Here is a 13195-nt window from a genome sequence, read left to right as displayed (position 1 = left end):
GAGGGTTGCCTCTCCCAACTGCCATCACTCTGGGCCAAAAAAGCAGGCCCATCTTAATTCTCTTCTTGCTTTCATTCCAAATCTACAGAGGACGATTCATGTTGTGGAGTCTGTGTCTTCCATCACAGATTGTCTGCATCCTGCTTGGAGTTATGCAATAACCAACATTTGACTCTGGCTTGTAAAAGTCCCTTCAGACACTTCTGACTACAACTGGGCTCCATCTGAAATAAGCAGCTAATTATCCCGCTTGCTTTCTGAAGAGTGGAATATTGGTGATTTACAATCTGAGCAGGAACCTCGCTAATGCTGTTATTTTAAGAACTCCGTCCATCAGTTGAGATTAAGATAACATTTATTGCAACATAAACCGAGATTGCCACAAGAACAAGCAGAAGGTATCTGTGGAACAGTTAAGACATTTCACAGGCAATGAATCAAGGGATGGCAATTCAGCAGAAGGATAAGCGCATGGGGCCAAGCGCTCCTTGCTCTTTGGTGGCTTTGCCCCTCGCCAAACATGTGACTCTTAGCCCATCATTCCAGGTCTTTGGACCCAAGACCAGTCACTCTTCTGAGTTCCTACTACATGCAAGGAACCATACTAGGCACAGAAAATAAGTAAGCTGGGTTAGATCTCTAGGTATCGCTCATGCATACATAGGCAAGTAAAATAATAAGAAAGAAAAAAACTGGACTCCAATGCTAGCCACCATCTGTTGAACCAAAATAATCCTTAAATGACCAGAAATATGTTCTTCCCCACAACTGAGTTCATATGGGTGAGCCTAATGAGGTTGGTTTTTAGCCATGAGAGGAAACAGTACTCCTTTGGTCCAATATACAGTTTTAATAAACTTTATTAAATTTCCATTGATCCATATGCAAAAGTAATTCACTTATAATTTGAATTTGGCCTACTAAATGGTACCTAACTCAATAAAGGAAGAGGCTGAGAAACAACAGCTGTATGGCCATTAACACATTAAGAGCTGGGTTTGGTGAAGGAGTCCAAATTAACCCCTTGAATATCTCTAAACTGGAGATTAATCTTAGAAGACACTTTGCAGCAAAGCAAAACCAGAGACTTGGAAAAAAATAAAAAAGATTCTCCCCATCATCTGAATGCAGCTGTAGGAGTGGGACCCTAGCCTATGGCTTTGCTGCATGGTCCTCTAAGACCCTCTTCTAAATGTGTAATCAGAACCTCGGGCAGAGAGGACAAGGGGGTGGGTACAGTTAAGAAGGATGTCATCATCATAATATAAACCAGTAGCTTATTTGACACATTAATATGACCCACGTGGCACCCTATACTTTTGGGACTTAAATATATTGGTTAGTTTTGACCTTGCACTAATAAAGACAGAGTCAGGATACAACACTTTTGAGCCATTGTGTTCCCTTTTGTGATCATATCTGCAGTCCAATCAGTAAGCCAATAACAAGACTTAATAGAGTACTAAGTAAGGCAAAGTCTCTGATCCTAAATGACATACATGGAAATGGGGAAGTGGGGTTTAAAAGACATGAAAATTTGAGAACAATGAAATACTACACTGTTTAATTTCAAGGTTGTAGAGAGGCCTGAAGAAAAGAGATGGGTGAAGATTGACAAACAGAGGAATTTAGGGAGAAAGTGAGATTGAGCTGTGCTTTGCAAGAAGGGTGGGGCTTCGGAGTTCCCGTCGTGGCACAGTGGTTAACAAATCCGACTAGGAACCATGAGGTTGTGGGTTCGGTCCCTGGCTTTGCTCAGTGGGTTAAGGATCCGGCGTTGCTGTGAGCTGTGGTGTAGGTTGCAGACGAGGCTCGGATTCTGTGTTGCTATGGCTCTGGCATAGGCTGGCAGCTACAGCTCTGATTAGAGCCCTAGCCTGGGAACCTCCATATGCCGCAGGAGCGGCCCAAGAAATGGCAAAAGGATGGAAAAAAAAAAAAAGAAGGGTGGGGTTTCAATAAGTGCCAGGAGAAAATTAAGGGTCAAGAGTGACCCTTAAGGTGGGGACTGAGGGCAGGTGGGGCACAGATAGCTTAAGCTAAGGAGGAGGGTGAGAGATAATAAAGATGGTATTAGTTCTTTCAGAATTTTTGGTCATAAGGGCTTTAAGAGGTCCAAGGGAGGAGAGCTGGAATTGACCAGTGCATGCCTGTCTTGCCACTGTGGAGGGAAAGCAGAGGGCATGCCCACAGAGGTGGCAGTGTCAAAGAAGTAGCTGAAAGAGAGCTCAAACTTTAGGAAATCAAACTCTGCTTGGTGTCCAGGTGAGTGGCCAAGTGATTTCATAACTTAGAGTTCTGTGTGACCACCTGAATATGAACCAGGAAATGACTGGAGATATGAGGGCAAACTTTGACATTTTCAGCACAAGACTCAGCCTGAGTCAGAAATGATGCTTGCTGTAAAGCTGACCTGCCCATCTTCCCACCAGGTTACAGATGTCTCTTCGATGTTCCCTTGCAAAAATGGTCCTCTGGCTCTCATCTCAGTCCTCCATGTCTGTGCAAGGCAGCACTTCATTCTGTTTCCTGAGATCCCTTAAAATAGTTCTTTTTTGCATTGTAATAAAACTGCCCTCCCTGTACCATTAACCTGCAGACCCTAGGTCTGTCCTCAGAGCAACCCTACATCCTCGTCCACATGATACTGCTTCAACTTTGGGAAAGAAGAGTCTATGTGTCACTTTAATCTCTTCTATTCTAGGCTGTGTATTTATATAACACTCAACAGTCTGGTCCTTCTCCATTAGTTGTCCTGTTTTTCTTAAAACATGAAACCCTGAACAGAATGTAGTCCTCTAGATGGTTGTGAACTGTGCAAATCTCAAGACACTCGCTTTGAAAAATTAGCATCCCAAGTCTCCATTACACCCAAATGAGCAATACCTTTCCAAGCTAGATGCAATGGTCGTGCACATCAAACCTCAGTCAAGGAAAAGATCCCAGGGCTTTTGATATGAAACACTGCCAACCCAGAATTGTCAAGCACATACTTCTATCACTGATTTTTGTAAATAGGAAGCTAGGACTTCAAACTTAAAATTCTATTGCAGTCTGTCTGGTAGGTGTCAAGCAACATTTTAGCTTGTTGAGACCACTTAGAACTATGATCTAAAGTGTCTGATATGTACTGACCTCCCTACTTTTGTATTTTGAAAGTTAATAAGCAAGGCCTCTTTCCAGCTCCTTACAGGTTATTGATAAAAATGTTTACCAGGTCAGGAACAAGGACAAATTCAAGTCTGAAGCTAAGATATACGGATAAAGCCTAAGGCTTAGTGAAAGGAAATAAGATATTTTACAAGTTCTTTAGGAAGGGTAAAGATAGATACCAAGAGGTGACTTCACTGGGATAAAGTAAACAATTAGATGAGCAATGCTACTTCTTCCCTCCCCCCACCCCAAGAGCTATGTGTATTAGGTCTGGAGCAACTGACAAACCAAAGAATTATCAATATGGACTGTCAAATTTAAAAAGAGAAAACAGAGGACTACCAAGTTAACCTACAGTTCTTACAAAGAGGAACACAAAAGAAACAGAGTTCACCTTGGTCTTTGTCCCAAAAACTTAGAATATCATGTTTAGAATAAGTTTCTGCCCCAAGAGATTATGAGGTGCATTTATAAGCAAACATTGGCACAACTGACATCAGAACACCATGCCTGTCAACCCTCCTAGACAAGGGGCATTTACTGTAGAAGCTTAAAGAATCATTATTAATAACAAAAATCAGAATAATTTCCGAGTGTAACACTCTGGTTGAAAGAGCTACCATGTTCAATAATACAGAACCATGAATGTGAACTGCTTAATTATGAGTGAATGACATGAAGTCAAACATCATGGTGTTACAACAAAGCAGACAGTAAATAGATTTAAAGGTCCAAAGTTACTCCTCAGAGATAAATGTGACGGGTAGATGACCACTTGATCATTTTTCACACCCCAGCTGGAATCATACATGGGTAATGTGGGAAATTTACAGTGTTTGCAGAAATCATAGGTGATCCTGCCACATGTTGGCTCATTAACTTGACTAATTGTAAAGACCTCAAACTCCTAATAATTATCTCCCTAGAGCTTGAACTTGAAGAACCAGACCACACAGTTGTTGAAACTCAAAGAATCTTGTAAAAACTAAATTATGACACCACCAACAAAGGCCAAATCATCTATAACCACCTATATGGCACCACTAAGAAGATATTTAGGAGTAAAGTCTGAAATAACATTAGTACAAACATAAGACCCCATTTGGATAATTCTTCACCCTTTTCTAAATGTTTTAGAAAATTACCATTTTGGTCATCTCATCGATCCGATGAAAAACAGAACATAAGCATTATGCTCTCGTTTTACAGACACGGAGCTAGAGAGACAAATGAACATCTTTGCCTAAATATATACAGGGATGAAAACACAGTCTGTTTCCCTTTTCTGCAAATTTGCAAACACAACAATCCCAAATCTTCGGTTTCCAATGTTTTGGAGTGGACTTTCCTTCAAAAAGATGAAGCAACCATGTTTAGTAAGTCTAGGGCATTGCAATGGCCTCTTGGGACAGAGTATGGAACTTCTCTATATTAACTGTCCAGTGATAAATCTATACATCTTACATAGGGCTTTCTGATGTCAGTCAAGGCAGGGGTATGAGAGAAACATCAGCCCAATATAACTAGAAAGCAGGAGAAACAAAAGTGTGTGCATTAGGAGTCATAAAGGTGTATCATGGGGACTTGTCACCAGGAATGCCATTAGTTGATAAAAATGGAAGTAAAGCCTATCATTATTTCATCAGTCTAGTCAATCTTCACTGGAAACAAATATACACAGATTGGCCGTTATATCTCTAGCTATGATATGAGCAGAGATACTGCACAGCCAGTGACATTTCAAGCAAATTACCCATTATAAAGAGACAACAATTTGACCTGAAGCTGCTCTGCTAGGAATGCTGAGCCTAGAAGCAGTATGGGGAAAACAGCAGATAGGATACTAAAGACTGGGTTCCAGAATCATCTCTTCCACATCCTTAGCTATGTGAGCCTGGATGGCAAGTCATCTTATAGCTGGAATCTTCATTTTCTCTTCAGCAAAACCTTTAATTCCTTCCAAGGTTACTATGGAAATTAAGTGGGACACTGCACTTGAAGGCTGTACACATGTTGTACAAATAGGAAAAACTAAACCACAGCCTTATGATTGCTTAATGCAAGCTGCTGGGTAGCCTTGGGTTGACCTCTTCTGGTCTGTGCCAGAGGATTCAGTGCCACTATCATCATTAGTCAACATCCACCAGGGGCCTGCTATGAGCTTAATTACACATTGGCTTGTATGGTTCACTGGCATCCTCATGGGAATATTCTGGCTTCTTGAAGCAACTGTTTGGTGATCTAGGGACAAGAACCTATATGTAGAAAACTATGTATTTGTATGTGCATCTTAGCACAGTAAAAGAAAGAATACATGGTAAACTTTCAATAAAGAAGTAACTGGAGTTCCCACTGTAGCTCAGTGGTAATGAACCCAACTAGTATCCATGAGGATGTGGGTTCAATCCCTGGCCCTGCTCAGTGGGTTAAGGATTCCACGTTGCTGTGAGCTGCCATGTAGGTCACAGATGAGGCTCCGATCCTGCATTGCTATGGCTGGCAGCTGCAGCTCTGACTCAGTGCCTGGCCTAGGAACTTCCATATGCCGAAGGTGAGGCCCTAAAGAGACAAAAAAAAAAAAAAAAAAAAAAAAGAAGAAGTAACTTCATTGTCTTGAAAACCAATCAAAGACAGAAAATTAGGAAGGTGATGAATAAATAGAGTTGGAAAATGAAAAACTCATGTGTGGGGAATCTAAGATTTTTTTTTTTAAGGAGAGGTAGCATTTCCCTCTGTAATCTCATGTGGAAGGATGTTTGAAGGAAAAAAAAAGTACCTACCAAGGGTCTTAATCAAGCTATTCCACTTAAGAGCATTAATGCCAAGTATGCAAACCTTCACCTGACTGATCATTAAGGTATCAAGAACTAATTTTCCTCCTTTTAAGAGCTTATATGTCACATCCCACCCCTTGGGCCTTCCAGAAACACATTTAAATGCCTAACTGGGGGAAAGAAAAGCATTCCAGACAGCCAGGTGTTAGTGATTCAGCCATTAAAACTTCAGTTATAAAATATCCCCCCAATTGTAAAACATTTCAGTCATTAGAAGATCATAAATAGATTAAGACGACATTTTAAATTATTATGACACCATGTGTATAAAATGTACATTGTTCATCACAATATCCCAGATGACTGTGACTCTGATTATCTGAAGTTAAAGATGAAGGGTATGTGTTATTTATTTTGAGGCCCCACTGCAAAAAACAGGGGGGGAAGAAGGTGGAGGAAACAGACACACAAGTGGAAATTGTGAATGTTGCAACCTTCCTGAGGCAGAGAAAGATTTGAGATTCATTTTGCAGTAACACTCATTTGCTTATTCTTGAGGAAAAAAAAATCCCTGTTTCTCTGTTAGAGGATCAGGCTGAAGAACACACAAATCCATAATTTTGAAACCATCTTCTAAAATTTCATGGTACCCACTCTTCTCTGAGCTAACTGAAAGGTTTTAATTACAACCCAATATTAATTTAGGTCGAAAACTAGAAAATTAACTCATGGCTCTTTTTCATGTCTCACACACCCCCACAACGAGCTCTCAACGTGAACTCCTCTCTTACAGCTTCCCTACATACTCAATGTTCAAAGCATGTCTTCACCTTGGATGGGCAGCAGCCCCTTACAGGAAGTGTGGCAGATTCGTTGAGAGAGCAGCAGCCCATCCAACCACCAACACCAGAATACAGGGCAGAGTCCCAGGTGACCATTTCATGGAAAAAGAAAAGCAAATTAAATTTTACAATCACTTCTAAGATGGGCATAAGAGTCAATGATATAAATAGTTCAGGCTTCCTTGAAAACCCATGCTTTTCAACCAAGTCTTACCAAGGAAGCAAATTCCTTTTAGGATTTAAATATTTGGGGAAATGCGTTCTAGGGCTAATGTACCTAACTTAAATCTATACCAGCTGACTCACATGAAGGATTAGGCTCATTAAGGAGATTATAACAAGTAATTATCAGGTTTGGGAGTATTTAGGATACTCTATAGGTATGTGTGCAATTCCGCTATGTACATGGGCAATTCATTCTGCCAAAGTAGGTGGGGATGGGGTTTATTAACACACAGTTAGAAATTAACAGTAAATAATAGATACATACATGCAATTAATAAGAGATGTGGTTAACAATGGACACATTTTAATTTTGGCCTAAGAGTTTTTTAAATAATTTTATTAGAACCAAAAAAGGGAAAGTGGCACAGGCATCAGAGAACCCAATGTAAATACTCCTATTCAAAATTCTTCTCTCAGAATCAATCTTTGAAATTTCCCGTGTTTCTTTCTAGATTACCTTGGTTGTTTGGAACAATCTTTCTCAAAACCTAAGACATGAGATCGATAACCCATCGGATGCTCCAAAAGGATCCGTGTTAAAGAAGGTTATTAAAGATTAATTCACAGAGACAATTACTCATCTACTTTACCGTGTCATTCATGAGACAGTTTTGAGAATGAACACCACATTTTTGGTAGATTGAAAGAATTGCAAGACCCCAGGTGCAACACTCCTGAAAACACTAGGCCAAATCTATCCAAATATCCTCTGTAACAGTGACTTTATTAGAAAACGCTGTCTTACGTGGACCTGAAATCTCCTTCCTTGTAACAACATGTAGAATAAGACAAATGCTCCATTTCTTTGGGTCCCTCTGAACCTTCCTGGATTATAAGCACTAAGAAAGAGGTGTTGAAAAAAGAAAAAAAATACTCTGGAAATAGTCATGAAAGAAGCCAACCCCATATTCTCAGGGCTGATTCTACCACTCGGATGATTTGGCAGGTATGACTTAGGCCATCAAAAAGAGACTGTCTTTTTTTCTATCTGTACATATTAAAAGCTTGGGAATGGAAAAAATTTAGTCAAGTCTGCATCCAGCTGTTGTTTCTTTTCTCCGAATTACCCTGTATTGAGGAAGGCTGTAGAAACATCCTCTTCAGCACTACAGAGGCCAAGTTCTACCCCTTTTAAAGAAAGATCCTACGAATGTCTTTAGGTTTAGCAGAGTCCAACATCCCACCTCCATCTCTCCACCGAAGCATCTTCTCTCCTGTAGCTAGGGCAAACCATAGGCAAATTATACTTTCAATACTTGAACACACTCTTGCTAAATGTCCATCTTATTAAATATCGTTCATGTTGGTTTGTGTCAACAATCGCCTCTTTGTTGAAGGAAACCTGTTCGCAAAAGAAAGAGCGCCTCTTGGGCAGAGAACATAGCTTCATTTGATTTGCAGAGAGACTGGCAGATCATCATCTTTCCTGGTGGACTGATGGGTTCTGGCTTTACACATTTAAGGGATTTTCCAAGAATATCTACTGCTCAAAAGAAAACACCTTTACCTTAACCCTGAGATTGCCTAGTATGAGCCAGAGTATTATGTTGTTGTCACACTAGGGAAGGGAAAGTTGCAAATTTAGTCACAGATTTTTTTAGAGTTCATGAAAAAGTCTACTCGAATGAACTGGAAATTAAACCAAGAGGCTGACCTCCACAAACCAATTTTGATTCCGGGTTTGCTTTCTGGGTTTTTCTACCTTTTCTAACGCCAAACTAATCTCAGCCCATTTATCCCACCACAGCAAGGAGATTTAGATGAAATTAAAGCCCATATTAGACCTAGCAGTCTTAGCTTTGGTTGGGGATCCTCTAATTTATTTGACGGTCTGTTTTACAGGACTCAGAAAGCAAAGTTCCAGTTTTGGCCAAGGATTTTTTCCTCCCTTGAAAATGAACAATGGTGTCACCAGAGAATGTTTATGAGCATAATGATAAAAAGTGGACCAAAACTAAACACACTTTATTTGTGCTTACTGAGAATGTGTTACCTTTCCTATCAGGGCCAGGCTGGCACAATTACTATTTTATTATAATAAATATTTTGGTTATTTTTGATCCACCACTTCAGAAGTCACCAAAGGACTGCAGGATCTATGTCTTCAGGGATCTTGGTGGCAAGTTCAGTTAAGACAAGTGAACCTATAATGCATGGCACAATACACTGTGATTGTATAGTGTGAACATTTTGACGCCAACTTGATTCTCAAAGAACTCAGAACAGGATCTCTGTGGAATCTAGAATGGCTGGGCAAGAGTTCCTGGAAAAATAAAATTTGATCTAGACCTTGGATAGAGATTAAAGACACAAAACTAAAAACTACATGAATGAGGAAAGTCAAACCTACCTGTGTGCAGGGGGTCACTGTTGTTGAAGTAAGCTACTCTCTTTGTATCGAAGTGGAAGCTGAGGGCCTAAAGCCCTTGGCTGATCTCACCCTTAACTGCTGCTCAATCCATTCTCCTCCTGGTCTCTCAGCAGAGCTGCCAAGAAACTCAACACACTAAGACCTCTTAGAAAACAGTTTGAAGATTACTCTTCTCTTCTAATTCTCTTATTTTAAAAAGGTGGAAAAACTGAGGCACAAAGACAAGACATGCCCAAGGTCAGTGGGCTGGTTAATGGACAGGCAGGGGTTAGAATCCAGATCATCTGATTCCTTAGACTAATATGGTCTCTCCTGCCCCACAATACCTTTTAATGCCAGAGCTGACAAATTAGCCATTCTAAAATAATAGGATAAAGCAGGGAGTCTGATAAAGAATCTCCAGTGGGAAGATGTTCATTGTCTTTTTCACCTTCCACACTGTGTCAAATACTGATATTTATAAAATGATGGAAGAAGTGGCATGAGAAAATGTATGCTATGGCGACTCTTTGAATGAAGGCCAGTAGGAGAATAAAAAGCTTAGAGTGACCTACTGCACATCCACATTGCTTCCCCAATTAACTCCAAACAGACTTTGTCTGGAATGAAATGATTTAGTCTTAAGACAAGGTCAGTCCCACATATCCAGAATAAAGATTGCCGAATATGCTTATTTGAGCTGAATTACATTTGGTAGTTTAATAATATGAATTTACTGCCTTTTCAAGAGGGACTCTAGCACTGGGGAGAACTTTAAAATGCATCACACTTAAAACATAAAATTAAATTCAATTAACTTTTATTGGGAGGCTAATACATGAGTACCCTAGAGGGAGAAACGAAGCTCTCAGCTTTCCCAAGATTTTTAAACCAGGTCTCTGGAATCCAGGCCAAAGACACTGAACTGGCTCACCCCTCATAAAGAGCTTCATGGGTGAGTTTAACATCTGTACTCAGTGGAAAGAACCATGCCCATAAGTCTCCAGCTAAAAGACTCTCAGGGGCATAAAACCAGGAATAATAAACAAATAGGAAACACCACCTAACTATCAAATAAAAGACAAAAGCCAACACAGGGATGGAAGCATGTGATGGCCCCAGAGACCATATGCATTTATTAAGTCCTCCTACATATCTCCTATAAGGATAAAGGCTCACCTACTGTTTAAAGTTTTTGGCTCAATTAACCATTCACATTGACCTGCTAGAGATTCTTAAGCCAGTCTTGGATTTTCTGGGCATCTTACTACTCCCTTCACTACACTGATATATACCAAATTTGTAGACAACAATAAGAAGGATCCCTTATTACTCCCTTTGCGACTTTATAAAGATAAATTATGTCTTTGGCAAGTTAGGCTTTTGGAGGAATAAAGAAAAACTAGATTTTAAAGTGAATGATACCTATATCCTGGAGAAGAGGTAATCTCACTAATTTAATAAATATTTACAAGCACCTGTTAGATGCCCTGTATTGTGCTAAGCACTGGAGATTCATGGGTGAATGAAACAAATAATCACTGCCCTTCCGGCCACAAAAAAGAGGAGAATGGGAAGAACAATCAAAACAAGTACCCCTTCCCTAAACGAATTAACACAAAATAAAATAGTATTTCATTAAAGTCAGGATTAAACTCTGTGGAGCTGGTTGTAATTTGTCGAAGATTGCATTAGCTTCTTCTTCTTTTTTTTTTTTTTTTTGTCTTTTTGCCATTTCTTGGGCCACTCCCACAGTATATGGAGATTCCCAGGCTAGGAGTCTAATCAGAGCTGTAGCCACCAGCCTATGCCAGAGCCACAGCAATGCAGGATCCGAGCTGCGTCTGCAACCTACACCACAGCTCATGGCAACACCGGATTGTTAACCCACTGAGCAAGGGCAGGGATCAAACCCGAACCTCATGGTTCCTAGTCGGATTTGTTAACCACTGCGCCACGATGGGAACTCCTGCATTAGCTTCTTGTTGCTGATGTAACAAGTTACCACAAACTTAGTAGTTAAACAGTATGAGTCTTTTGTCTTAAAGTTTTGGAAGTCAGAAGTCCAAAATAAATCCTACAGGGGTAAAAGTGAGGTGTCAGCAAGGCTGGTTCCTTCTAGAACCTCTAAGAGGAGAAGCAATTTCCCTGACTTTAAGCTGCTCATGTCTGCCTAAATGCTATGTGCCCTGTCCTATGAGCTTTTTCTTCATCTTTAAAGTGCATCACTCTAATCTCTGTTGCCTTTATCACACCACTTCCTCCTCCAACTGACACCACCTGCTTCCTTTTACAAGGACCATTGTGTTTACATCAGGTCCAACCAGCTAATCCAACATAATCTCCCCATCCCAAGATCCATAACTTAATCACATCTGCAGTGTTCTTTTTGCCATGTAAGGTAATAATCACAGGTTCTGAGGATTAGGATGTGGACAAACTTGGGTAGCCATCATTCAGCCTACCACAAAGACCAAATACAGGTTTCCCCCAATATCCAAAAGTAGAGCATTCCTATGAAACCTCTCATAAATCAAATTTGTATAAAGCAAAAAAGCAATTCCCATAGGACACATTTTTCTAACAGATGCACAGAATAAATAGAGATAAAGCACAGGTGCTCACAGACCCAGTTCAAAGGTCTGGTGTCTTGATGCTGAGATGCTGAGTGTGATTCCTGGGGAAGGAGCTTGGTGGTGCCACTATCTGCTCGGGGTGCAGGCTGCCTCTGTAACTACTGGCGGCAAAGCTGAGAATGAATGCTATCCATGCTTTTCACCATTTCCCCTAAAAGCAAAAATCCTCTTTGGATTTTTTTCAGTTAATGGAAACAAGTGCTAATATAGGTTTTTAAAAAGCAAAATGAGGAGTTCCTGTCGTGGCTCAGCGGAAATGTATTTGACTAGTATCCATGAGGATGCAGGTGCGATCCCTGGCCTTGCTCAGTGGGTTAAGGATCTGGCATTGTTGTGAGCTGCGGTATTGCAGATGAGACTCAGATCTGGCATTGCTATGGCTGTGGCATAGGCAAGCAGTTACAGCTCTGATTCAACCCCCAGCCTGGTAATCTCCATATGCTGCTGGTATCGCTATAAAAAGACAAAAAGAAAAAAAAAAAAGAAAAAGGAAAAATGAGTGAATTTTCAAAAAGGAAGAGATAACTGTATTCTAAATTTTGGAGGGAAAAGGGAGTATCTTGTGGATAAGACTATCGGGCATTGCAATAGTATTGTTTCCCTAAAAATATCCATGTTCCTTATCTAAGAACAATGCAACAAAGTGGTTAAGAACACAGACTTTGGGGTGAGATACACGAGGGTTTCAGAACCAGCTCAAATTCACACCTGGATGAACATGGTCAAGTTACCTAACCTCTCTAAACCTCAGTTTCCTCGCTCCCACAATAGCCCTCACTTTGCATGTTTATTATGAGGATTAAGAAGATGATACATAGGCGTTCCCATCATGGCTCAGGGATAATGAACCTGAATCGTATCTATGAGGACACAAGTTGGATCCCTGGCCTTGCTTCATGGTTTAAAGGATCCAGCATTGCCATGAGCTGTGGGGTAGGTTGCAGATGAGGCTCAGATCCCTCATTGCTATGGCTGTGGCATAGGCTGGTGGCTATAGCTCCATTTGACTCCTAGCCTGAGAACCTCCATATGCAACAGGTATGGCCCTAAACAAACAAACAAAAAAATAAGATGATACATAGAAAGCATTTATTATGGCATGTAGTAAGCATTCAACAAAAACTACTGTTATGTTGTTACTATAATTATTAAATCACTGGCCACACAGCCTGTACTTGAACCTATGGCTGGGTATTTTGGAGGCTTCTGTCAGTG

General features: G+C 40.4%; 1 long non-coding RNA gene across 1 annotated transcript in view; it reads right to left on the bottom strand.

Moving 5' to 3' along the window:
* Positions 1-13195, bottom strand: part of LRMDA (leucine rich melanocyte differentiation associated) — a 1116486-nt gene that overhangs the window by 258109 nt on the left and 845182 nt on the right. The window lies entirely within an intron of this gene.

Source organism: Sus scrofa, chromosome 14, assembly GCF_054392235.1.
Source record: "Sus scrofa isolate SSC_HxYL_T2T_F1_AM1 chromosome 14, Sscrofa_HxYL_maternal_Yorkshire_Landrace_v2.0, whole genome shotgun sequence".
Taxonomy (NCBI): domain Eukaryota; kingdom Metazoa; phylum Chordata; class Mammalia; order Artiodactyla; family Suidae; genus Sus; species Sus scrofa.
Note: the sequence above shows the minus strand (reverse complement) of the source record. Positions and strands in the feature narration are given on the sequence as shown.